This window comes from Theropithecus gelada, chromosome 17 (genome assembly GCF_003255815.1).
Source record: "Theropithecus gelada isolate Dixy chromosome 17, Tgel_1.0, whole genome shotgun sequence".
NCBI classification, from domain to species: domain Eukaryota; kingdom Metazoa; phylum Chordata; class Mammalia; order Primates; family Cercopithecidae; genus Theropithecus; species Theropithecus gelada.
Window position 1 is genome coordinate 30839671 of NC_037685.1, and position 25842 is coordinate 30865512.

A 25842-nucleotide genomic window follows, 5' to 3' on the forward strand; every position below is an offset into this window, starting at 1 on the left:
TCTTGCTTTGGAAGCTTCCTCTCAGGGGTGTACTCCACCCTGTGAGGTGTGGGGTGTCAGACTGCCCCTAGTGGGGGATGTCTCCCAGTTAGGCTACTCAGGGTTCAGGGACCCACTTGAGCAGGCAGTCTGTCCCTTCTCAGATCTCAACCTCCGTGTTGGGAGATCCACTGCTCTCTTCAAAGCTGTCAGACAGAGTCGTTTGCGTCTGCAGAGCTTTCTGCTGCTTTGTTGTTGTTGTTGTTGTTGTTGTGTAGCTGTGCCCTGTCCCCAGAGGTGGAGTCTACAGAGACAGGCAGGTTTCCTTGAGCTGCTGTGAGCTCCACCCAGTTCGAGCTTCCCAGCAGCTTTGTTTACCTACTTAAGCCTCAGCAATGGCGGGCGCCCCTCCCCCAGCCTCGCTGCTGCCTTGCGGTAGATCACGGACTGCTGTGATAGCAATGAGGGAGGCTCCGTGGGCATGGGACCCTCCCGGCCAGGTGTGGGATATGATCTCCTGGTGTGCCTGTTTGCTTAAAGCGCAGTGTTGGGGTGGGAGTTACCCGATTTTCCAGGTGTTGTGTGTCTCAGTTCCCCTGGCTAGGAAAAGGGATTCCCTTCCCCCTTGCGCTTCCCAGGTGAGGCGATGCCTCGCCCTGCTTCAGCTCTGGCTGGTCGGGCTGCAGCAGCTGACCAGCACTGATCGTCCGGCGCTCCCCAGTGAGATGAACCCAGTACCTCCGTTGAAAATGCAGAAATCACCGGTCTTCTGTGTCGCTCGCGCTGGGAGTTGGAGACTGGAGCTGTTCCTATTCGGTCATCTTGCTCCGCCCCCCAGGCTGTACTTCTTATCGGCAGTAGGACATGGGAAAGTTACTAAATATATATGAGATACTCTTGTACTCCTCCTGCAGGTGTTGAAAAGGCATGGAATGTTTTAAGCAAGGACAAGATACAACTAGATTTGCATTTGTGAAAGATCACACTGGCAAGAGAAAGAAGATGGATGAAAGAGTGAGACCACAAGTAGGGAGACTAGTTAGTTGACTGCTGTAATTCATAAGAGATGATGAAGACTTGTATTAGGAAAGCTGCTGGGGTGAAGGGTCATCTCTTCTAAATGGAGTGATGAGAAGGGTAAAGGAAAGGGAGAAATACAAGATGGTAGTCAGTGTATCTTGGGGAACTGGATGGATGCTGGTGCTATTCACCTAACAGAAAAAGATTAGCTAGTAGATCTCAACTGGGGGCAATTTTGCCTTCCAGGTGACCTTTGGCAATGTCTGAAGATAATTTTAGTTGTCACAGCTCAGAGTGGGTTGCGGATTCTATGGATATCTAATGTGTAGAGGCCAAGGGTGCTGTTCAGTATCCTACAATACACACGACAGCCCTCACAACAAAAAATTATCCCACCCAAAATATGGAGATTGAGAGACCCTAGATTAGGAAAAGAGAAGTAGGGTTTAGGCATTTTGGTAGAGAAGTGAGATGCTAAACTCAAGTTTGGACATTTTCAGTTAGAGGTACTCACTAAACCTGATAAAAAATCCTGCCTAAGTTATATAACTTGTCACAGATCAAGTGGTAGAGGTCTGGCATCAACGTGGAAATATTAGTGACAGCCACACCTCAAAGACCATGGATAGTACATAAACAATGTAGAAAGACTCAGTTATGCATACATGTAGAAAGTATGGTTCCTTTTAAAAATTAAATAAATACATTTGTTGGAGTGTTATTTCAACAGTGCTGTTTGTATAAAAAGGAACAGCAACATGAGTAATGCCTACTTTGGGTATTTTCAAATGTTGTCTTATGAAATTGAGCAATGCATTAAGTTTTTATGTTTAGAAAGCAACACAAAATAATTTCATTGTCTTCAAGAATTTCCTCTTTACAAAATACTTTTAATATATAAATGCATATTAAAATGTATACATATTTAAGTTTATGAGAGGCTGGAGTAGGGCAGGCACATTGAAAGAGGGAAAAAGATCAGATCTGAAAGCAAAACTTGATTTAGTTCCCACCTATCAAAATTTTATAGCACTCATGCTTTTCAAAAATTCTTCCTAAAAGGTGAACAAGTCTATAATTATGTAATACTGATAAAATTCAATTGAAATGTGATAGTAAATAGAAACATAACATTGGTGTGATGGCCTTAGCCATAGACATTTCTTGTTTTCAAATTGGATTGTTTCATATTTTGGGGAAATTTTTTTGGGGGGATAGATTAAGTTCATATTCGTTCTTTTTCAAAGATCTGTTAGTTTCCAAGATTTAATTAATAAGGCCAACTAATTCACATAATTGATTCCAAAGTTAAAATTTTCAATCCAATTATCCACCCAAATTGACCTTTCTTGTTTAATGCTATCTGAATTGCTATACTCAGCTTATGTTTAATTATAGTATCTATGTTTAATTATTGCATCTGAATCATGTTTAATGAGCTCCTGTGTTTAATTACTGTATCTGACTAATATAATTACTCTTAAGTAATCTCTGCCATTATCAGCTAAGCTTCCTAAGCTCTGTGGGATCTGTCTGTCAGCCTGATTCTCCGGGCTCAACTTTCCTCCGCCATCCCTCATATTTCCTGTGTGCCAGACCCTGGATTCTCTTAGTGTCATTAATGTGCAAAGCTACTTCCTACCTCGGGGCCTTCACACTTGCTAATCTCTGCCTTCTGCTCTGATCTTTAGATCTCAGCTCATGACACTAGCTGCAGAAACAATATCCTTGGTTTTCTAAAATACTTCGTGCCCCACTCAATTTTAATGTTATCAGGTTATTGTGTAATTTTCCTTTATATCATGTACTGCATTTTTTACTATTTGTGATCTCTGTTTTTTATTTTATGTCTCAAACTCTAGGTAGCAACTCAGCATCATGTATCTGGCAGCATTTGTTGAATAAATAAATATGAATGAATTAATGATTCAATCAATCTGTCAACCACAAAAATTAAATATATCCTTGTAATTGTCAGTACTTCATATATATGACTTTCTAAAGCCATTACATTCACACAGTGATGAAAAATACAAATGCATAGAAAAACCAGAAGATAACAAAAATGAGTAAAGTGTCGGGTGCAAGTCAATATGGAGCTTGGTGAGGATTTTCAGGCAGTAGTGAAGTGCCCTTGGCATTTAGATTCAATATTTTAATCCTCTTGGGGCCAGTGCATAACAACATTAAGCTCTTGGGCTCTGTACGTTAGTTCTTAGAGGCTGGGAGCAGTGGCAGCCTTGGAATAGTAATGCCAGGCAGGTGGTTGGTTATGGTCACATGGCACAGCTCTGCTTACTAGTCCCTAAGCCAAAGACCAAAGTGTGCCTATGAATATTCAAGGATATTTATTATGCTCTTTCTAAGATATACCATTCATTTAAATAGTGTTAAGTTACAATATAATAGAACAAGTCTAGGAGTAGTCCATTTCAAGGAATCTAAGTAGAAGTTTATACTTAAGATCCAAAACAAACTTGGGTCTAGCAGCCTCGAGATGTTTATCAAAGACTTAGGTAGTACTATGTGGTGCCATTTCTAATTACCACCTGTCCCCCACCGCCTCCACCATGATCCCCACCTCCTGATACTTACATCTTTGTGTACCACCCTCCGCTTGAGTGTAGGCTGGGCTTAATTGACTCAGTTCTGAGAGAAGCTGTCATGTGTTAAGTGTGGAAATAGAGGAAGACTACCTAAATCAGAACAAACAAAGCTTCTTTATTCAGAGCTTGCTACAGCAAGGTAGTCAGTCATCATTGCTTGAGTTTGGCAGAGAATCAAAGGCAGGCAGAGGAATGGAGAAGCATAATAGAGGAAAAAAGGAAAAGCTTCAGGTCGTTAGAGGCTGTTGGCATGGGGAAGCTGTCAAAAGAATAAATAGAAGCAGGGCATCATGTGGTTGGTTAGGGGAAACATGTTTGGGTTTGTCTAGTTGGCTCTACATTGGAAACAACAAACAGAAAACTGGGGGTTATCAGTTATTGATTAAGTTTTGGCCATTTGGGGCTGATTGCTACAGAGGCTGTGATTTGACTTCCTGGATGCTTTGCTGCAGAGGTTATGGTTTGGCTTTCCAAACTGGTTGTGGCAGCTTGTGGGTCAGAGTTTTATTTTTACATATGGTCTGCCCATTATCTAAATATTGAGTCTCTTATGAGGCACCCTGTGGAGTGGCCCACATAAGTGAGCCTGGAAGCAAATATCTGAGGCCTGCCAATAACCACATGATTGAGCTTGGAAGCAGATCCTCACCCAGTGAAGCTTGGAGATGACTGCATCCCTGGCAGATTCCCCGATCATAACCTTGTAGAAGATCCTCAGCTGAGACTCTTCCTCTAAGTTACAGTCTGATTTCTGACCAATAGAATCTATGCAATAATAAATATTTGTTGTCGTCAACCACTAAATATTGGTATCATCTGTTTGCAGCAATAGTTAGCTAATACAGATGGGAAGGATATGGTCTTTTGTTAATCACATCACCAGGAAATTTAGCTCAAGGATCTCAGGTAGGTTTATCTGGAAGGCATAGAAAATTGCAGTATTTCTCAGAAGGGACCGTTTCTCTCTCAGAAATATAAAATATATGTCAGAAAGAGTTAAGTCACTACTCCTTCTTAAACTTCTTCTCCTTCTTTACTATTTTATTTAATGAAATCATTTACCTCACCACTGGCTAAAAGAATCTCAAGTCTTCTTTGATTTTTGAAGCAATTATTTATTATCTGCTATGTACTAGGCACTGTTCTGTCACTTAGAATAGAACACAATAACTTGCTCTTGTGGAGCTTACATTCTTTTGAGAAAAAATATAAAAGAAACAATAAACATATTTCTTGCGTGTGGAGTAAGGGCAGATTCTACATTCTTACAGGGGTAGAATAGGCTTTGTTGGTACACACTGTAAGGCAATGGTCAGCGAGAGAAGTATGGGTCCCCTGATTCTTCCATAGTCTGGCAGGGCCTTCTTCTGGCCATGCAGTGGATCTGGGTTGCAGTGAAGGGACATCACCCTCTGTTGCTTTTCCTTCTTACTGTGGTGGCATGGGAACAACTTTGTGGGCTGTTGGAATAACTATTGAGCAGAATACCTGGACAGCGTTTTAGAATTGTTTATTGAAAAAGCCAGATGTTCGATACCTGGTAACCCTGGGAATTTTCAGGCCTTCATTCCAGGAGAAGAAGCTACTGGGCATGTGGATTTCCATGGGGCCCGAGTTCCGTTGCAGCCCCTCCAGCCAGGATTGGGGGCAGGTTCCTCTGTCCCTCATCAAGAACTCCTAGGTTTACTTTCTGGCAATTCTGCTGATTGCATTGCCATAATAAATAAGTAATTTATGCAATGCATTATGTGATAAGTACTATGGGAAAAAAGTAGAGCCTCCTGCATAGGGCTTGAGAATGCAGGACAGAGGATGAGTCATATTAAATAGATCTACAGGAGAAAACCTCATTGAGAAGGTGACATTGGTGCAAAGAGTTAAAAGAGGCCATGAGGACATCTAGGGGAGAATATTCCTGAGAGTTGGGGGAAAGCCTGTAAGTCAAGAATGTCCTGGATGTGTTTTAAGGACTGTAAGGAAGCCAGCATAGCTGGACTGGAATCAGAGAAAGTGAGAGAATTAGGAGAGGAAGTGAGAGAAGTAACGAGGGGTCAGATCATTCAGGGCCCTGTGGGACTTCTTAAGAATGCTGTTGTTACTTTAAGTGAAGTGGGGAGCAGTCATAAAGTTGTCAGCAATGAATTGGCATGGTCTTATGTCTTAGAAATTTCGTTAAACTGCTGTTTTGAGCACAGTCTAGACATGTCTAGAGTTCAGACAAGAGATCTAGGCTGGAGGTATGCAACTGGGAGTCATTGGCTCACATATAGTGTTTAAAGCCATGAGATTGGATGAGATCATCAAAAAGTGAGGGAAAGAGAGGGAAGAAGAGAACTGAGACAGGAGCCCTGGGACCTTCACAATTAGAAGGATGGAGGAAGAGAGGGAAACAGCCAAGGAAGCTGAGGAAAACATGACCAGTAAGGTTGGTAGAAGGAAGACCAAGAAAGTAGAGTGTATTGGAAATCAAGTAAAGAAAATGTATTGAGGAGGGAATGAGAGACTGCCAAATGTTGCTGACATGTCACCTATGATGAGGACTGGAATTCACCAACTGATTTGGCCACCAAATGGAAGTCACTGCTGAAGTTTGCAGGATTAATTTGGTGAAGTAGAGGTGAAATCTTGATAAAAGTCAGTTTTATAGAGAATTGGAAAAGAGAATTGGAGAGAATGATAATGTGTAAATCTTGAGTAATTTTGGTACAAAGAACTGCAGAAAATTGGGGCAGTAAAAGTTTGATAAGATTTTTTTTTCCCCTTAGGATCTAAGTAATAAATCTCTCTTAACCGGTGCAAACGTTTAGATATCAAATTTTGTTTCCTTGTTCAGTTTTATCTTTTAATATTATTTTCTTCCATCTCCTGTTGTTATTACCCCAGGGATTTTCATTTGGTTCCGTATTGTTTCTTTCCTGGACTATTACCCTAGTATCTTGCTGTGTTCGTTATTACCATATTACCATCTCACTACTTCCATAGTATCTTCCTGCTTCCAAGGAATGCTCCATTACAATCCTGCTGGCACTCCCTCCAAAACATATTACCTGTGATGTCATTACTATTTCAAGCTTAAGTCATCCAATGACTTTCCAAACACAGCTTGGCTACAGCTGCTGTGCATGCTGGAATTCCAGCAAAACGGAGAGAGGTGGATAAATCAGAGCTATGAGAGGGAAGTGGAACTAGATTGTGTGTAAGGCTAACCTGCAAGATGGGGAAGGCAGCTATTGTTGCCATATTTACAATGTCTAGGAGGTTGTGGAGAGGAGAGATCCTAATCAAGATCTTCTAGTAGTGGAAGGCTTGATTTTCTAGGTAAGAATACAAACGTTCTTGACTTATTCTCCCCAGTACGTAGTTCAGTATGGTTATAATCAATATTGGATTTATGGCGACAGACAATTGTAAAGACGCATATTTGGGGGAACATAAGATTCCTAATATTTTGCCAGGTTTAGTTCTCATTATTTCAGTTTTTAGTTACATATGGAAGGTTTTTAGGTCAAGCATTACACGACATTTATTTCCTCACTCCATGTACATACCAATATATGCTTGTCCATGTTATGAGTATGCCTACATTTTGCTGTACGAATATATGTGTTTCTTATTCTTACATTTTAGCCTCCATTTCCCCCCCTGAATTTGAAACTGATTTTGTTTCTTTGCTTTTCTTTTTAGAGACAGGGTCTCACTCTCTCATTCAGGCTGGAGTGCAGTGGCATGTTCAAAGCTCACTGTAACCTCAAACTCCAAGGCTCAAGTGATCCCCCTGCCTCAGTCTCTTGAGTAGCTATGACTACGGGTGTGTGCCACCACACCTGGCTAATTAAAAGCATTTTTTTTTTTTTTTTTTGTAAAGACTGGGTCTCACTATATTGTCAAGGATGGTCTCTAACTCCTGGCCTCAAGCGATCTTCCCACCTCAGCCTCCTGAGTTGTTGGGATTATAGGCATTAGTCATTGCTTCCAGCCCTATTTTGTTTCAAATAATGAAAAATCATTACATTTGCTGATGCCAAGTTATAGCTGCTTCAATTAAATTATTTTTTAATTTTAAAATAAATTTTAAGAGATGGGTTCTTACAATGTTTCCCAGGCCGGCCTTGCACTCCGGGGCTCAAAAGATCCTCTTGCCTCAGCCTCTTGAGTATCCGGGTCCACAGGTGCATGACACCATGTGTAGCTCTACAGTAACATCTTTGACCATTACTGATTCCAGATATACTTTTGTGCACTTACTCTGAACCAGGTCCTGATTATACAATCACTAATATGATGCAAGATACTTTACTTTTTAAGGAATTGGATGTCTTGATATCAGAGATGACTTGCGGCAATAATGTCACATTTTGAAAATCAGTGTTGCACAATACAGTATGTAACTCTATGACTTTTTATAACATATGGTGACATTTGCAAAGATTGTAGCACACTTCAGGCAGGTTAATGATGCTAGGAGGGATCAGATGTTCCTGATTACATGCTGATTGCTCAGCTCCTGTTCCAGCCAGAGGGAAAGAGCTCAGAGTTTCCTGCGTATTCATGTGACTCACCTCTGTGAGGAGTCCCTGCTTGCATGATCATTCTCTGTAAAGTATTTATCCCTTAGCGGATTTGTTCCTTGTGTTTTGTGTTCCACACGTCACCTTCATGGCCGTCTATTTGAGAAGTGTTTAATTTTTCTGTTTTGAGTTGTATTTTGGTTTACTTATTACTCTTGGAGGCAAATTACTATCTGGTTTTACTTTTTCAAATTCTAAATGATGGTGTTTTTCTGAATTTATACTCTCTGTAAACAGATCCATTCATTCTATATACACATGGCCTGCATCACTAGACATTTTATATACATTTTTTCTTTTTGAAAACCAGGACCTAATATTCCATGCTCTGCGTTGAGATTAAGGTCTGCATGTTGCTTACGGTTTATGATACCTGAGACATCCACTATTTAGTACTTTTCATTTTTTCACTGTTCAAACTTTACATTAGCTCACTATCCAAAGATGATACTAAACTGGGACATTAACCACAAGCTTTGCTTATAATCCTTTACCTGTGGATCTTCTAAGATGCAAACCACATGCTTGCTATGATGGATGGGCATTTTCTGAAACTGAGCTGGAAGGTTTCAACTTCATTCTCATATTATGCATGTGGTTAATTGGTATTTTGATTGAACCAGCAGAAGAATAAAAATGCCTATGAATCAAAGGAAATTATTCTCATTAGATATGAAACAAAGAAAGCAGTGGTCTCAAGAACAAATATTATTCAAAAATATTCTCATTAAAAGAAATTGCTCTCTTTGGTATAATAAAAATCTTCTAAAGAGAAGCATCTGGCAGAATCATATAACTTACTGTAGCATAACATTTGGGATGAATTAAGTTGCTTCATGCTACAAAATGCTTTCAAGGCTTCTCAGTATTTTTTCTTCATTTTAGCTTATCTATGGCTCACAGTTCTCCAATTAGGTCATTTTATACTTAGTATTTCTTTATGTGTATCAGATTATGAACATCATATAGAAGTTACAGTCCCTTGAAGGCTAGAAATATTGCTAAATGGAATGAGTTGAAGCCCATGTGTGGAATATGAAAGTTTTTCTGTGCTGGATTCCCCGTGTGATATTCCACAGTGATAGGTAGGTTGAACTATGAGTGCTAAGACAGATAAGCTGTGGATGTGGGCATTCAGGAAAAGACAGTAATTTTTAAAAAAAAATTTTTAAATTAATTAATTAATTAATTTATTTATTTTCTGAGACAGAGTCTCGCTCTGTCACCCAGGCTGGAGTGCAGTGGCACGATCTCGGCTCACTGCAAGCTCTGCCTCCTGGGTTCACACCATTCTCCTGCCTCAGCCTCCCGAGTAGCTGGGACTACAGGCGCCTGCCACCGCGCCTGGCTAAATTTTTGTATTTTTTTTTTTTTAGCAGAGACGGGGTTACACCGTTTTAGCCAGGATGGTCTCGATCTCCTGACCTCGTGATCCGCCCGCCTTGGCCTTCCAAAGTGCTGGGATTACAGGTGTGAGCCACTGCCCCTGGCCAAAGACAGTCATTTGAGTTCACATGTTAGATGCCCATCCTTGGGCAAGCTTATGATCATCCAATATTTGAGCACAGTCGAGTGGATGTATGTCATTGAACAAGTACTAACATTAAATTTGTCAATGGATCTTAGAGTTGGAAGGAATCTTCGGTGCCGTCTCATTCTCTATTCTCTTTACCATCTCAGATCTGTTATGTAAGTGACTTCTTTAACGCAATGCTCACTACTTTTTCAAAGAAGCCCATTCTATTTTCAGATATGCCCTCTTACTGTTTTCATATTTGGTTCTGTATCTAGAAAACTCTGAATCCATCTTCTATATAAGGGCCTTTAAACTTCTGAAGACCAGTTCCACATATGCCTTGGGACGTGCATAACACTAGTGGGGACTGTAAGAGGAATTAGAGCATGACACCATGATTGCTCAGGAGAATGAGTTGGAATAATGTACAAATGTATGTGTACAATAAACAAATAAAACAGTATGAGTTTTAGATCAAACAAACTAAGGCTAGAACTCCAACTTCAATACATATAAGCTGTGAGACACTATTTTAAAAACATCTTTAAATGTGGATAATATTTCAAATAATTTAATTATTTTCCTCAGATTTTTTGATCTAGTCTTATGTTAATACCATGTAACTTGTGTTTCATATAGTACTTTGGTATCTAGGAAGGTTAACCCCTTCTAGCGTTTGTCTTTTGAGGGAATATTCTTAAATATTTGGTTACAATAAAACAATTGTAATTGAAACTGCATTTAATTTACATATTAGTTTTAGGAGTCTTGACATTTTTATGGTATTAAATGTTTCAATCCAATATGATATGTCTTTCATTTTATTCAGATCCTGCTTTATATCACTTAATAATTATAGTTTTTAAAAGTAAATTCTATATTTCTTACTCATTTTATTCTAAGCATTGTAGCATTTTATATCTATTATGCATAAAGTATATTTTTGTTTTTCTACTTTAGGTGGGTAATGCTACTTTAGATAAATGCTAGTTTATTTTAACTTACCCCTTTATCGTATTTCTACTACATTTCCAACATATCTTAGTTTTTATTCCACAGCCTCTTGGAATTTTTTAGGTATAAAAATCACATAATATTTTATTATTTATTTTTTTAATTCACTTGACTAGACTAGTCAAAACAATTTTGAATGTAAATAGTGATGATATACACTACTTTTTTTTTTCTGATTTGCAAGAAATGGCTGTAGCATTTCACCATAGAGAATTATGTTTGCTGCTTGTTTTTGAGAACTGGTCTGTCATATTAAAGTTCTTCTATTGCTGACTTACTTAAAGCTTTGATAACTTACAGAGGTGGAATTTTACCAACTGTCTTTTTGCATTTATTATGTGATTATGTTGATTGTGGTATTAAATTTCTTTGTATTTAACCATCCTTACTCCTTGGAATAAATATTTGCTCCTAATGTATTATTTACTTTGTATAATGCTGGATCTAGTCACCATTTAACTATATTAACTGACAGTGGCTGGATACAAACACGTGTGTGTGTGTGTGTGTGTGTGTGTGTGTAATGCACATTTATATATGCCTTCTCTTTTATTTAATTGCATATTACCCCCTTCATATGATTCCTTTAAAGCTAACAGTAGAGTAGTTTTGTAAAAGGAGGAAGCATGGATGATACAGATGAGTGAAGTCAGCTTGGCCTCAACCAAATTCCCAGAGTTACTGCTGAGTTCGAGCTGCAGCTGTCAGACTGCTAGATGCAACTTGAAACTCTAGAGGGGTGGGAAGCATGGCATGATTCTGTGATGCACAGGAGATCGATAGCCAGTCTCCCCCCGATATCTCCCTAACATCAAACCAACATTGCCATTGTTGAGGAGTCTGCATGTATGACCAAGGCACACAGCATTCCTGATTCCTTCTCAGTCAGGTCCTCCAGCTTTAGGTGCAGGTCTGGGTAGGAGAGCACGTCTGGAACCTGCAGATAATAGGGCAGATGCCCAGTGATTCATGTGGAGTGGAGTTGGTCCTGGTGTGGTCTAAATCTGTCCCACAGAAGAATTCACTGCCATGATGCCTAGAGAACTAGGCAATCCCATCTCCTCTGGTGAGGCTCTGGACCCTGCAGCAGTGATGTGTTCTGCAGCAAAGACGGTGGAACTGAGTACTAGGAATGTATTTTCTTCTTTGTTCTATTTTCTCTTTTATAACATTGCTTTAGTCAGTTTTTGTTATTAATATTTCATGTCTTTGTTAAATGAGCTATAATGGCTGCCACATATTTCTGTTGTCAAGAATAGAAATATCTGATATTTCAATATTAGATAAGACCAGATGTGTGTGAGGTCTCCTGGTTGGATCCTGTCTTCCTTTTCCTTTTCTGCATGAACCTATGTCTGAATCCAGATTCTACCACTTTTGAACTCATGTCACTATGTACAGTGGTGCTGTCTGAGCACTGCACAAAGTAGGGAATGGGAGCTCCATCCAGCTGGGGCTTCGCTCTTCAAATCCTTGCCTCTGGAACAGATGTGCACATACGTGTTTCTGTTTCACACAAAAGCTCTAGTATCAGCCAGCAGCATGTAGCATTGAAATGTAGTGAAAGTATGCAAGCCCTTTTATCTCTTTTATCTCTCTTATCTCTCTTACCCTGTTTCTTCACTTGCTAAATGAATTTTTGGTATTGCAAATTCTTAACCCAAATTCTCAAACACGTGTATTACAGTTGCTGGAATATTTGACATTATGTTATTGTATTTGTCATTTAGTGATGATATTTTTGTTATTATTTACACTTTAAAAGAATCTTGTATCCTATTGATTCCTATGTTATTTCTACCTCTTTTGATGTATAGTCTCTAAAAACTTATTTTTTAATCTCCAAAAAAAAAAAAGGAAAGATACTGAATGTCAGGAGAACAAATTTCTCTTGTCAAATATAAAAATAATTCCAGACTATCACAACAATGTAAAAGTCCAGTTGGTTCTTATTAATCATTAATTTATTGTTTGTGCAAAAACGTGTAGCACCCTGGCAATCCTAATATAAGCGATAAAATAGGAAATATTTAATAAATATAACTTAATCATTGTTCTATATCTTCGTAAATGAATTCAGTAATTGCAGTGGCATTTTCTAACAAGGAGAATTCAACCAATCCATTTTTATAAAGTGAAAGTAGGCATCAGGGTAAAATAGCACACGTTGATTAACTACTTAATACACCATTGGCTTTACAAGGCCTAACAGAGGAGTACTTTCAAATGACAGTGCTTAAATAAAAAAAAATATTATGCAATCCTGCATAGTAATTACAAATGCATTAGGAAACTCGACAGCTGTGCTTGGAATACAGACCAGAAAAGATCATGAAATATGGTTCTAATATAATCATTAGAATGTGGTTGCATTGTATGAAGGGTTGAGTTGTATTACTATGCCCCCCGACATTCACTGATAGTCATATGTGGATGGTATAGAAAATATGCATTACAAGCACACTGCAAACAAGAATGAGACAAAACATGGTTGTTTCAGAGGACAATGGTACAATTCTGAATGAATTAACAGTGATTGCAGGGAACAATGTGAAGTGAGTTAGAATATGATCTCAGTTCCTAGACAAATCGGAGAAAGCACTCCACAATAGAATAGTCCATTGCTAAGGGTTGATCGGGGATGGTTAACAGACACTAATTTAAAGTGGGAACTTTGGCCAGAATCAATATTTCAACAGCTCTGCTTGTTAATTAACATATCCTCCAATGACCTTCTAAGAGAAATCTCATTATATTAACTACAGGAAGAGCTAGGGAAATAGTAGCACTTTACTGAGACGTTAACAGCTGAAATGGAAGAATAGAAGTAGGAGAGAGGTATATAAAAACTGAAAGAAAGGTGATTTTTCATAAGGGGCAAGTTAGGTCAAAGAAGGGGGTTATTCACTATGTCTAGATTCTGTGTTAATTGTCCGTAGAAGTAAAGTTTCCATCAAAATCACAACTAAAGTTTCCCTTGAAGACCAGCCATTCTCACTGAGGACTCAAAATTCTATAGTTACCCTAAGCCCATTTGGTTGGAAGAGATGTATTTGCTTGTGTATGTGTTTGAAGGTGAAAGTCTCACATGGACTTTTGCTATTAGTACATTGCTTGAAAATCTAAATTATGATTTTTGTCACTAATTCATCCTAAGCCTGACTTGCTAAGATCTCAAAACATTGCACATGTCAACTGTATTATTGGACACTGAGTGAACCCAAAGGAAAGGTAGAACTAGAATAATCTAGATTAGAATGGTCTTCATGGAGAACGGGGATATGAGCTAGTGGTTTTGTAGAGACTATGAGGAGAGATTGATCTGATGGAAGTAGAAGCATATGTTGCCCATTGCTGAGTGATACAAGGGGACCCTAGATACAGAGCTTTAAATGCCAGGATATCATTTTGCTTTGCTCTCTGAAAATTGAGAAGCATTGTATATTTTGAGAAGTGAAGGTACATAGCAGTGTTTAGCAACTGTTAATCTATTGATGTTCTATTTGGATTAGAACTAGGAGAGAATTCAGTGTTGAGTCTACTGCAGTAAACAAGGACATGAATGTAGAGACCAGGGTGGTGGCTATAATATAAAAGATCATAAATCTGACAGAATGGTCTGAACCAGGAGAAAAACTAAAAGACATTCTTAATGTTAGTGTGGGATTAGGCAGGTCTGGGAGATAAAAATCAGAAATGGAGTTTGTTTTGGAAGATGAAAGCAAAACAAAATCTTACCACAGAAAGAAAATAATATATTCTATCTAACAAAGAAAATTCATGATTTTTCAACTGGAAACACGGGTGGCTGCAACACCTCCAGCTGTCTACCACCAATCATTGTGTTTCCTCCTCTGATCTGCTTCAGTCTATAATTTGGAATACTCAGGAGCTCATGTTTTGTCAGTTACTGAGGGCAGGGCATAAACTGTACAGTTTAACGGAGGAATGTGAAATAATTTCTGGGGCTGTTCCTTAGTCTGTGAGAGTAGCTTCAGCATGACTGTCTCTCTTAGGCTTCAGACAGTTCTGAAAACTGAACTAGCTTGACAGGAAATTGCCAAAATGTTACCTTCTGTAATGAAACTGATAGAATTAAAAATAAAAACTAAACACTTCCTTTATTCTCCTATAGCAAAAGGATGCAGAAAGGCAACTTGTATGACAGTTAGTGTTCCTATCATTGGTTTTACACTTCATGTTTGACATGGGTAAACAATAGAATTTCAAGAAGTGATCACAAAGGATAGATTTAATTTAGGCATCTCAATGAACTTTGCCTTTGATATGTAGGCATAATTAGTGTATTGGGCCCAAGTTAGCCTTAATTAAATTGAATAACTTGAGTAACATTTGCTTTGGTTGATATAATGAACATAAGCCTAAGGATTTTTTTTTTCATTTAGCTTATTTTTCATGCCTACTAGTTTCATGTTTAAAAGTTCACAGTAAAGTTTAGTGAAATGTTTCAGAGTTACGCAAAGTAGTGGGAATAGTCTTGATACTTAGAAATCCTACGTTTAGAGCTGCAACATATTGAATCAAAAAAGAATCTGTGAATGGGAGTTCATTAATGATTTGACTCTCTGCTTACCTATTGTTGGTTTAAAGGAATGCTTGTGATTTTTGCACATTGATTTTGTATCCTGAGACTTTGCTGAAATTCCTTATCAGTTCAAGAATTTTTGGGGCTGAGATTAACGGGTTTTCTAAATATCTAGGAATATAGCTAACAAGGGATGTGAAGGACCTCTTCAAGGAGAACTACAAATCACTGCTCAAGGTAATAAGAGGACACAAACAAATGGAAAAACATTCCATGCTAATGGATAGGAAGAATCAATATTGTGAAAATGGCAATACTGCCCAAAGTAATTTATAGATTCAATGGTATTCCCATCAAACTACCATTAACATTCTTCACAGAGTTAGAAAAAAATATTTTAAATTTTATATGAAATCAAAGAAGACCCTGTATAACCAAGAAAATCCTAAGCAAAAAGAACAAAGCTGGAGGCATCATGCTACCAGGCTTCAAACTATAGTACAAGGTTATAGTAACCAAAACAACATAGTACTGGTATCAAAACAGATATATAGACCAATGGAACAGAACAGAGACCTCAGAGATAACACAACACATCTACAACCATCTGATCTTTGACAAACCTGACAAAAACATGCAATGGGGGAAAGATCTCCTATTCAGTAAATGGTGCTGGGAAAACTGGCTAGCCAAATGCAGAAAACTGAAACTGGACCACTTCCTTACACCTTATACAAAAATTAACTCAAGATGCATTAAAGACTTAAATGTAAAACCCAAAGCCATAAAAACTCTAGAAGAAAACCTAGGTAATACCATTCAATACATAGGTGTGGGCAACGAATTCATGACCAAAATGCCAAAAGCAATTACAACAAAAGCCAAAATTGACAAATGGGATCTAATTAAAGAGCTTCTGCACAGCAAAAGAAACTATCATCAGAGTGAACAGGCAACCTATAGAATGGGAGAAAATTTTTGCAGTCTACCCATCTGACAGAGGTCTAATATCCAGAATTTACAAGGAACTTAAACAATGTTACAAGAAAAAAACAACCCCATCAAAAAGTGGGCAAAGGACATGAACAGACACTTCTCAAAAGAAAGCATTTACACGGTCAACAAACATATGAAGAAAAGCTCAACATCACTGATAATCAGAGAAATGCAAATCAAAACCACAATGACATACTACCATCTCATACCAGTCAGAATGGCGATTATTAAAGTGAGGACACAATAGATGCTGGTGAGGCTAAGGAGAAGTAGGAACGCTTTTACACTGTTGATGGAAATGTAAATTAGTTCAACCATGTGGAAGACAGTGTGGCGATTTCTCAAGGATCTAAAACCAGAAATACCTTTTGATCCAGCAATCCCGTTACTGGGTATATACCCAAAAGAATATAAATCATTCTACTATAAAGACACATGCATACATATGTTTATTGCAGTGCTATTTACAATAACAAAGACATGGAACCAACCCAAATGCCCATCAGTGAGAGCATGGATAAGGCAAATGTGGTACAAATATACCATGGAATACTATACAGCCATAAAAAGAAATCAGCTCATGTCAGTTGCAGGGACATGGATGAAGCTGGAAGCCATCATCCTCAGCAAACTGACACAGGAACAGAAAACCAAACAGTGCATGTTCTCATTCGTAAGTGGGAGTTGAACAATGAGAACACATGGATACAGGGATGGGAACAACACACACCAGGGCCTGTTGGGGGTTAGGGGGTGAGGGGAGGGAGCTTAGAGGATGGGACAATATGTACAGCAAACCACCATGGCACACACATACCTGTGTAACAAACCTGCAGATTCTGTACATGTATCCTGTTGTTCTATTTTTTTTTTTTTGAAGAAATAAAGGAAACAACAACAACAACAAAACCATCACACTAAGCAAAAAGAGACTGACACGAAAGAAAAAATAAGAATCTGTATCCTGTCCCTTCCCTGCCTAAAGGAATTATATGTAACATTTAAAAAATTTAGTTATTCTAGTAACTAAACATTATTTTGTGACTGATTATCTTTTCTGAACATCTATACTAACCATTGATGACATAACAACTGGTTGTTCACTTTGTGCTTCATAGCTTGTGCTATGGCCCCTATTAGAAGAATATATTAAAAACAGCTCAGAGGAAACAAGAGCTCACCCATCCTTATTCACGGAGAGAGAAATTAGCTGCCTTTAGATGTAAGTTTCTTTAGCGTGATGGTGGCGCAGGAACCTTACTGTTAAACCAGTGTAGGAAATACCACTACAGAGAAGCATACCTATTACTCCTTGTCAGTGCTTTCAAATTAATTTATTTTTATTTTTATTTCTGCCCATGAGACTTTTTGATCTAAGAGGATTTAGCACTTGCCCATAGCAGGCATCCAGTGAACACCAGAAAATAATAGAAAATTATAGAAACATAATTTAATATCCATCAAAAACTGAAGGTCTATATATTTTCCTTCCCCCTTCCCTCCTTATTTCTTTCCCCTTCTTTTACTCTCATGATTAGGCCCTAGCATTATCATTGTAAAAGCATTCGTCTGCATTGTAGTCTTTTCCATTATTGCACTGACTTAGAAACAACAAAATAAAATCCATTATCTACTAACAGATGTCTCAGACTAATATTTCTTTGCTTATAGCACAAGCCAGAGAACAACACTTGAAATTAACTTTTTAGAGGTTGCACTTTTATCTTTGTAACAGACGCCAGTGAACTTTAGCTGTGTGAAAAGCAGAACTCAAGTTTCATGCATCAAGTATTTGATGCTATATGGACATGATAACAAATTTTATGTCAAGTTGGCTGGGCCATGGGGTGTCCAGCTGTTTGGATAAGATTATTTTTGGGTGTATCTTTGAAGGCGTTTCTAAATGAGACTAGCATTTGAATCAGTAGACTATTGTAGATTGCCTTTCTCAGTGTGGATGGACCTCATCCAATCCATTGAAGGCCCGAATCAAATAAAGAACTGAGTAAGGAAGAATTTTTTCTCTCTGCCTGATTCTCTTTGACTTTGACTTGGACTGGAGCTTAAACCATCAGCTCTCCTGATATTTTTCTTCCTTTGACCTCTGTGTATTTTGGTGTTTGTATTAGTCCATTCTCGGATTGCTATAAAGAACTACCTGAGACTGTGTAATTTATAAAGAAAAGAGGTTTAATTGGCTCACGGTTCTGCAGGCTGTACAGGAAGCATGACTGGGAGGTCTCAGGAAACTTACAATCACAGCAAAAGGTAAAGTGGAAGGAGGCATGTCTTACATGGCTGGAGCAGGAAGAAAAGAGTGAAGGAGGAGGTACTACACACTTTAAAACAACCAGTTCTCATGAGAACCCACTCACTATCACGAGAACAGCAAGGGGGAATTCTGCCCTCATGATCCAGTCACCTCCCACCAAGTCCCTCCTCCAACACTGGGGATTACAATTCAACTTGAGATTTGGGTGGGGACACAAATCCAAACCAAATCAGTATTGTCAATTTTAAACTGGTCACTATATGAGCTGAAATTTTTGGACATTAGATTGAAACAAAGAAATAAATTAGTCAAGTGAATCGCAGAAGTTTTTGAATACTTATGCTTGGTTTATATTTTGATGGCAATTTAAATTTTGTGTTCACATACAAATTAATCACCTAAATTTAAAAATTATTGAAAATTTATAGAAACATAATTTAATATCCATCAAAAAACTGGAAATTTCTATTTTTTTACTCCCTCCTTCTTTCCTTCCCTTTCTTTTACTATTGTCTTTTACTCATTCTTTCCTTTCTGTCTTTCTTCTTTCTGTAACTCCATGTAACTTGTAATATGATAGGTATCAGTAGAACATGATCTTGTAGGATGTAAGCATCAGTAATACTCAATGTGATTAACTTTTGTCTTACAAAAAATTACCAAAATAATATAGAGGAATGATTAAGGAATACAGTAAATCAGCTTCTTGAAAAAACTGTCTAGGATAGATACTGAAATAAGTGAATATGTTTTCCACAAAGAAGTAAAAAAAAAAGTCTTCATCTGGCTTAAATCATTAATTCAGCAAATCTTTTTTCCTGAATGTATTCTTTGTGTCATACACCCTAAGAGATATTGGATGTTTTGGATAACTAAAATCCAGAACCTTATTTCTAAGTTTTCATGGTTTAGTGGGAGAGAGGGGGATAGGGAGGGAGAGAAACTGATGAATAAAATGAGAAATGCTAAAATCAGGTGTTAGGAGAATGTCAAGATGTACAGAGACGAGGTATTAACTTATCTGGGGGAGGGGTTTTAGTAGAGATAACACTTGAGAGGATTTAGGAGAGAGCTCTGTGAAAGGAAGGGACAAGGGTGTGCCAAAAAGAAAGAAGATATAAACAAAGTTGTGTTTGTCTACTAGAGAGAGAGGCAGGGGATCAAGAAGGATTTGACTTTCAGACATTCTAAGCAAAGAAAAGATTACGGTTGTCTCCCATAGGCCATTAAATAGTAATACCATACTAAACTGAAACATATGGAAGGAGGTCAGATAATTTCTAAATTTTATTTCCTTTGTCATTTTGATAATCTTTTTTGGGAAGAGAAAATAAAATATCAAAAGCTTTCCAAATTAGCTCCCCCTCCCCAGTTACTCTGCTTTGTGGCATACACTAAATCTATGCTTTGACTTCCCAAGGGATAGCTCAGCACCAGTAGTGGCGGGAAAGGAGATCCCAGGACAGAGCAGATCAGCCAAACACACACGTGTGAAGCATCTGCTACGGGACCACATTGCAGTAGGTTCTAGGGATACCATTATTCCTGCTCCCAAGAAACTCACAGCTGAGTGGCAAAAACCAAGACATGAAGAAAGGATAATGATGCAGTTTAAAAAGTGTTCCCTCAGAGGTACTGCTTCATGCAGGGGCAGCTTCAAATGGGGAAGGGTTTCTGTTGTAAGTGACAAGTCCATCTTTCTGCATCTTTCCTGGTGGACACAAAGGAACAAATTTTTTTTTTTCTGTATCAGAGTTTGTAATCTGATTTTTTACATTAGTCTCTCATCCAACTATGAGACAGAATATTAGGACTACTTTATGAAGAAATAAAAGCATTTGACATTAAGTGATACAATCATAACATTTTATTCCACAAATTTTATGTAAATCTCTAAAGAATAACTTCATCATCTTTGTGATCATAGTATTATACAAGTGACTTATGTACATGATACAGGTAAGAAAATCTAGCAGATGAGAGTTTCATTGACGACTGTTATGTTCTTTTATTAAGAAAAACCAGTATACTGTTTTATAGGTACTATTCCAGGTCCTTTAAAAAGATGAACTGAGTTAATCCTATATTGATTCTATAAACTAAACATTATTACTACTGCTATTTTATAAAAAGGGAAACAGGATCACAGAAAAGTTAAATAACTTGCCCAAGGCCCAGGTGGTAGGTGACAAAGCCCCAATTGAAAATAAGGCAATGGTCCTGGAGTGTACAATGTGGGTTCAACATCACTACGCCAACAGGAAAGTTTAATATTATGAGTGCTTTTAGTCTTCTGGGATTATACTTTCCGTTAATACCCATATAAAGTGTATCAAATCCTTATGCAATTCACTATAATAAACTCCATACCCAAACCCTTATTTTTAAGTAGTCCAGAAAATTTATGTTCATATGACCACTTCTGGCTCTAGACTCAAGCTCTGCCAGCATTTTGAGACAGGATCTGGCTGTGTTGCCCAGGCTGGAGTACACTGGCACAATCACGGCTTACTGCACCCTCGACCTCCGGGACTCAAGTGATCCTTAGAGTCCTGAGTATCTGGGATCACAGATGTATGCCAACATGCACAGATTATTTATTTATTTATTTATTTTTGTGGAAATGGGATCTCCCTTTGTTGCCTAGGCTGGCCTCCAACTCCTGGGCTCAAGCAATCCTCCCACCTTGGCCCTCTAAAGTGCTGGGATTATAGGCATGAGCCACCATGCCCGCCCTTCCTCTGACATCTTGATGCTCACTCACTGTCTCCCGGAGGAGGATGCTGACCTTTCTTCACCCTCATGTTGCCAGATCTGGAAGTCAATACTTTCTCCTTCAAATATCCTGGTTTAGCACTAACTCATTATATATGTGTGTGTGTGTGTGTGTGTGTGTGTGTGTGTGTTCAGAGCTTTACTGAACATTTGGAGGTAGTTGAGTTAGTAGTGACAGAAGCATCTATTTTTAGACGTTAAAACAACATTCCTGTCAGTGGAGTACAAAGTCCTTTCATGAACCTCTTCAACTTCCTGCCGTATTGTCAGAGTCATTTTCTATCTACTGATAGTGTTTTCAAAATCCAACAGGTAGAGGCCACCCAAAATTCCTATTACTTCTTAATGCAGAAAAATTTCTAACCCTTATTTACCTTTGTTTATCATCTAGACTAGTCCAGGAGACCTTGCCCCTTGCAATCAGAGATCATAAACTTGTTTTTCCTACACGTGTTTTTCAGATGTTTCTTAAACATCTGAATGGTGAATAATGCGATAGTTTACTATCATCCTTTCTCCCTTTCCCCGCACTATTTTGGTTATATTTTTAAAAAAAACCAAAAACCAAAAACAAAACAAAACAAAAACAGGTAGGGAAAACAAAAAACCTATTGGGTATATGGGAGATGAAAATGGTAGAAAAGATAAAGCATCTATTTACATAAGTTAAACATAATTAAATTTACAATAAGTATAAGGACTTAGTAGAGAAACACTAATATATATCTTTGACAAATTGATTTCACAATTCTCCACGATTCCGACTTAAGATATATGGCATTAAATATGTACTGATATGTACTAGGAATTTAGAGTAGTTGGATTTGCTTGAAAAAGAATTTCCATACTAACATTCAATTTTTGGCTCAGAAACCAATTATTACAAACCTCTTGTATTGCATGCCTGGTGCTTAGAAGTACAAGATGAATAAAGTATGATCTTTGACCTCACAGACTATAGGTATAGTGGGACATGTAGGGACGTTAGCAACTAATTATAAAGTACTGCAATATGTGTATTACCTACAAAGCGATATTCACACAGTGGTGTGACATAGTAGAATATACAACTAATAGCCTAATTGGATTGAGGAGACTTCCTGTGTAGCGTGGGGTTTGCTCTTAATGATGAGTATGTGTTCCAGGTAGAAAAAGATAGAAAAACTGAACTGTGTGAAGGGTTCAGAGGGTGCAACAGTATCGTGTTTCTGTGTTTGGAGCATCAGCTCTACGTGTGGTGGAAGCAGAGGGCAGGGGGGCAAGGAGGGGAGAGATGAAAGAGTGGAGGAGATAAGAGTGGAAAACAGGTCAGGCTTCACCCAAGAAAGAACACCGTATATCTCACTCCAGGGTGGCTCGACTTTTAGAAATGTCAGAGTCGGTTTTCTAATACGTACTAAAAGTGCAGATTTCTGGACCTAATGAATCTGAATGTCTTGATGTGAATCAGGATCCTGAAGTCACTCTTTGTCATAGATCATGGGAGCCTTTGGCATTTTTGTTTATTTGTTTTGTTTGTTTTTGTTTTTTGAGATGGAATCTCCCTCTGTCGCCCAGGCTGGAGTGCAGTGGCGCCATCTTGGCTCACTGCAACCTTCACCTCCTAGGTTCAAGCCATTCTCCTGCCTCAGCCTCCCGAGTAGCCGGGATTACAGGCACCCGCCACCACGCCTGACTAATTTTTGTATTTTTAGTAGAGATGGGGTTTCACCATGTTGGCCAGGATGGTCTTGAACTTCTGGGCTCAGGTGATTTGCCCTTCTCAGCCTCCTAAGGTGCTGGGATTACAGGCATGAGCCACCGTGCCCGGCTGCCTTTGGCTGTTTTAATGTTGGATAATGCTAGGTCATGTCTAGTACAACAAGCCAATATATCATCATGGATATAAATGTACTCAGAAACAAAGTGGAAAAAAAATCAGTTTTTAATACAGGTTGAAAGCTATATAGCATCTGGGTAGCAACTTAGGGTAGTTTAACTAGAGGAAATTCTATCGAATGTTTACTAACATGCTCTTGGTGAAATTTCATCAAGTGACTTTTATTTTTCTTTTGTACCCTCCCTCACACACAGCAGTGAATGTGAATGTCTGAGTAACTTTATCATTCTGGAACAGTGAAACGGGCTTCATGTTTTCAGGATGAGTAAAGATCTTCATCGTTTGGAGGCTTTTGAAAACACTGCACAAATTGTATTTGACTTTATTTAAACTACCAAGCTAGCTTTAAGTTTCATCCAGAGAATGCTTTTGATAAGAAGCTGTTCTTGGATATAGAGTGATAAGTGAAGTGAGCTGGTGCTTAACCTTACGAGGTTGAGGTAGAGTAGGGACAGGGACCACTGCTTTTTAAGGTCATTGGAACCAAGTACACAATCTGTATGTTTGCCTAAAACACTTCACTATATATGGATAGGGAACAGCTTGCATGCTCATGCTGTGTGAAAGTGGAATCTACATTCAAATTGAAAATAGAAAAGCAAAATGAAGTGCAGTAATAACAAGTGTGGACTGCAATATGACCAAAGTGGGAAAGCTGTTAAAATATATAATGCTAATGGTTGTATCGGAGTTCATTGTGAAAAAGATGTAGGAGGCCGAATAGATAATTCTTTCAAGTGAAAGAAAAACGGAATCATAAGCAGGGGTGCAATACAGAGGAATTATGGCTCGATCCTTTTATTAAAGCTCAACCTTGGTAAGTACCTTCCTAAATGATACTTGGTACTTTTTAATGATTTTCAAATGTATGACTGCAGCTCCACACAGAAACTAATGTGAATTTCCAAGAAAACAAATTTTAAAAAAGAAATAGATTTTAACTCCAGTTCTATAGAATTTGGTGCCTTATCTATAAGGCCATGATATTTTGATTATATTAGATGTACAACTGGGCACTGAGAAAGGTTTTAAAGTGGAAGATTTTGTTTATATTTGTTTTTAATAGAAGAGAACCTCAAGTCCCTGAACTGGTTATGCGGGCATTTGGGAAGTGAATTAGTTCATCTGTCAAGTTCTTTTGCATTTCTAATATACTGGTCTTCCAAGTACTTTGATCTTGCCCTGCAAAATTGCAGCATTAAGGGATTTTATTCTTATTTAAGTAACTCTTGAATAAATATACCATTTTTTGAATTGGTAAGTATTCACAGAGAAAATTCGTATTGTTTCTAAAGTCATATCTTTGAAATCATAATTATTTAGAATTTAGATTTCTACAAGTCATATCTTTGGCAGGACCTTTGTTTTCAAATATATATTTCTAGTGCATTTAAAAAGGGCTGCTAGTATCCCATAGCAAAAATCACATAATTGTTACACCCTATTCTTTCTACTTTTGACAATGTTACTGTTGGAGTATTTTCTGATAACAGCTCTGAAAGCAGAAATGGATGTTGTAGTAAAACAGACTGTTCTTGGTCTGATTGATTTTGTGCTTTATAACCCATTTTAGTTATCAGAGAGAATTGCAATTTTTTCTCCAGCTATTTGGAAAGAATGTAATGGTCTAAAAGATTGCCTACCTTCTGAGGAAGTTTCTCTCATGTCAAAGTAGAAACAGTATATTTATTAAACTGTCTGTAACTTTGGAGTGAATGCTTTCAACTCATTTCTCCCTCTGTTTCTCAACCTGTAACTGTAGGAATCACTCAACTATGACACTTGGCAATATGATCTAGCAGATGTGTAGGACCATACTCAGGATGCGGTAAAATCAGGAGACTGCAGAATAGAATTTAAACTATTTTAAGTTACTTTATATTAGAGCATTTGGTGGTTAGAATTCATCACTATTATACTTTAGCATGCATTTGTATGATGACTTGGAGACTATTTTTGTGTTGCCCAATGAAACTCCTTAGCCATTGCTAGAAAGCTAATAGAAACAAACAGATATATTTTAAATACTATACTGTAGGCAGATATCCCAAGAACCATGAATTGAAGAGGAGATGAGATACTTCATTAGTGATTCATATTAATATACTGTTATTTAGATTTAAAAACGCCACCAAAATGTTCTAGCACCAAAAAGAGGATGCAAATTAATGACAATTCTTAGAACAATAAATATGATCAATGACTTGTAGTGATTAGACATAATAAAAATATAATTAATATGATGGCACAGGAAATTAAGCTGTGATAGTTATTTCAAGGATGTTAGGAGTTTGGGTTTTTGTGTACATTTGTGGATCCTATAGAGCTGACTTTAAAGGAAAAGATTGAGGTAAGCTATCATTATGTAATTTGAGAAACTCCAAGTTCGATTAATTCATTTTGGTTTAGAATGCCATGTGCTACCTAACAAAATGTCTTTTCTAGCACTTGGATATTCTTTTTAGGCATGTTTTGGAGACTCTACAATGTAAATCAAATTGTATTAGTTTACTCAGCTCTATGGAGTTTGACTTTGTCCTGGGGTAAACATTGTATTTTAATAAATAAATGAAAAGAAGTATGAAAACATTTAAAGTGCTCAATATTGAGCTGAGGAAAAAGTGGACTGAGGAACCGATGGAAGCTCTTTTAGTAATCCACAGTGGATAAG

At 37.8% G+C, this 25842-nt stretch overlaps 1 protein-coding gene across 1 annotated transcript in view; it reads left to right on the top strand.

The window, feature by feature from the left end:
• Positions 1-25842, top strand: part of GPC5 (glypican 5) — a 1483371-nt gene that overhangs the window by 256184 nt on the left and 1201345 nt on the right. The window lies entirely within an intron of this gene.